Consider the following 3,255-nt stretch of genomic DNA (forward strand, 5'->3'; position numbering starts at 1 on the left):
GTTTCTGAAGGAAAAATAACGGTTCATTCAAACACGTGTAATATTTCTGTTATAACGCAGCCAGTGACCTTTGACCTTACACCCGCTCAGTTCTCAGACTCTGCTTCAGGAATCTGGATCCTGGTTCTGGATCCTGGAACCTAGATCATTCTTTTGGCTCAGACTGAGCATAGAATCTGATCTGGGATCTGGACTCGCTCAGTCTCTGAACAACTGTGACCTTTGACATCTCCTCTGGGGTAAACTTCTACCCGTGGACATGAAAACCTGATGAACAGAGTGTTGTTCTTGGTTAGTGTTCAGTGTGTGTGTGTGTGTGTGTGTGTGCGTGCATATGTGTGTGTGTGTGTGTGTGTGTGTGTGAACTGCGTTAATGATTGAATGTGTGGCACAGGTCCAGAGCTCCACAAACATCCACGCTCTGCTTGTCTGCCATGTTTGCTGTTCCCCCACCACGGGCTCAGGTTACACACACACACACACACACACACACACACACACACACACAGAGCTCAGTTTGAATGTTTCATGTCATAAATGTTATCATATGTTGACTCAGGAAATGATGCCTGACCAATCTCTGCCTCACAAACCGTTTCAGTCAACACAAGAATGTGACTGCACTGCACACATTACATTATATTACATTATGTTAAGTTATGTTATGTTACGTAACGCCACATCGCGTTACGTTATGCTACGTCGCGTTACGCTACGTCACGTTACGTTACGCTACGTCATGTTACGTTACGCTACGTCACATTACACTACGTTGCGCTACGTCGTAATACGATGCGTCGCGTTACGCTATGATGCGTCGCGTTACGCTATGATGCGTCGCGTTACGCTATGATGCGTCGCGTTAAGCTACGTCATGTTACGCTACATCATGTTGCGTTACGCTCCGTCGCGTCACGTCAGGTCACATTACATTATGTCATGTGACGTTACGTTACGTTACGTTACGTTACGTTACGTTACGTTACGTTACGTTACGTTACGTTACGTTACGTTACGTTACGTTACGTTACGTTACGCCACATTGCGCTACGTTATGCTAAGTTACGTTATTATGTCTCTGACTCTGTGCCACTCACACTGACTCTATCTCACACTGACACTGTGTCGCTGACTCTGCGTCGCTGACTCTGTGTCACTCACACTGACTCTGTGTCGCTGACTCTGTGTCACTCACACTGACTCTGTGTCGCTGACTCTGTGTCACTGACTCTGTGTCGCTGACTCTGTGTCGCTGACTGTGTCACTGACTCTGTGTCACTGACTCTGTGTCACTCACACTGACTCTGTCTCACACTGACACTGTGACACACAGTTGTCTGTTGTGTTGTTGTTTAGGGTTAGGTCTAAAGTCAGCTCTGATAAATCCTGCTTAAATCTCCATGTAGACTTTACGTTGTCGTCTGTTGCGTTGTTGTCTTGTTTTGTCGTCGGTCGCGTTGTCTGTTGTGTTGTGTTCACAGACCACAGGTTGATCAGTAACTTGCTCTGATAAATCCTGCTTGCAGCTCCATGTGGACTTTACTCTCTCAGGAGGCGACAACGGCGTTTCAGACCTTTGAGCCGTTACATAAAGTCAAAGCCTCTTTTCTTCTCACATGGAGGCTGCAGGCTGCAATGATCAAGACTGAGGAGGTCAAAGGTCATAGTGACGGTCAATTGACTGAGCCCTAAATCACACAGTGGCATGATGATGCTTAAGATGTCAGTTATTAAAAATCATTAAATAATCTGTTCACAGTCACATGACATTTCAAAATGGAGAATATGTCCATCATAGACCTGAGACAAGCCACAGCGGTGATATGTCCATCATGGTCGTGTGACAAGCCTCAGCTGCGATATGTCCATCATGGACCTGAAATGAGCCACAGCAGCGATATGTCCATCTTGGACACGTGTCCATCAAAGATCTGAGACAAGCCACAGCGGCGATATGTCCGTCATGGACGTGAGACAAGCCTCAGCGGCGATATGTCCATCATGGACACGTGTCCATCAAAGATTTGAGACAAGCCTCAGATGCGATATGTTCATCATGGACACGTGTGTGTCCATCATAGACCTGAGACAAGCCACATCGGTGATATGTCCGTCATGGTTGTGAGACAAGCCTCAGCGGCGATATGTCCATCATGGACACGTGTCCATCAAAGACCTGAGACAAGCCACAGTGGTGGACACATGTCCATCATAGACCTAAGACAAGCCACAGCGGCGATATGTCCATCATGGACAAGTGTCCATCAAAGATTTGAGACGAGCCACAGCGGCGATATGTCCGTCATGGACCTGAGACGAGCCACAGCGGCGGTAGTGGTGGCCACAGTGGACCCAGACGTCTCCTCAGAGACGACAGTAACCTGACTTTTGTTTTTGAAGCAGCAAAGAACCACAGGCTCCAGAAAGTAGAAACATAAACACATGTGACATAAATAAACGGAGACGCTTTAAATAGACGTAAACACAGAGAGAGCGAGAGGACATGTGGACACAGTGGGGCTGTCTGCTGTGTCCACTGTCACTGGAACATTTCCAACGTGTGTGTGCGTCTGTGTGTGTGTGCGTGCGTGTGTGTGTGTGACATTAATAGAAAGTTCTTCTGTCTTTTTGCTGACTAGGACACTTTACCCATAATGCTGTGCAGGTCGGACCCTGACAGACAAAGAAAACCAGAAGTGAAAGTGGACAGATGTTTCCATGAGTCTCAGTCAGCAGTTTGATGTGAGACGGACATGTCCACTCCCAGTTTAACTCCTCCTTCGGTGTTGTCCTTTAAGGTGACACCAAGAGTCTGACGCTCAGTGAAAACTCAGCTGCGACAGAGACACAGGGAGAAGCTGATTTTATTCACTTAACAAAAAGACTTGTGTAATCAAATCTAATTTAAGTAAATAAAATCCAAGTCTCTGATATCTAGGTCACATGTTCACGTCTTTATCTCACTGTGGCACAGATACAGAACACACCGATAGGAAACTGAAGTTTGTAAAGCACTCACTCTCCCACACCAAAGTCCATAGAGAACATCAGTGATTTTAGCTGGCAGGGACACAGGAGCTGCTGGTCCTCTGCTGCCTTGTGTGGTCTCTTTGTGTCACCGAGGTCAATCTGAACAAAAGCACTGAAATCACTGATTTTCTTGACGGACTTTGGTGTGGGAGAGTGAGTGCTTTACAAACTTAAATCTGTCTTCAGCAGATAAGGAATGCCTGCGTGTTTTTGACGTTTGTTGCT

The sequence above is a fragment of the Microchirus variegatus genome (assembly GCF_963457635.1).
Source record: "Microchirus variegatus genome assembly, chromosome: 6".
NCBI classification, from domain to species: Eukaryota; Metazoa; Chordata; class Actinopteri; order Pleuronectiformes; family Soleidae; genus Microchirus; species Microchirus variegatus.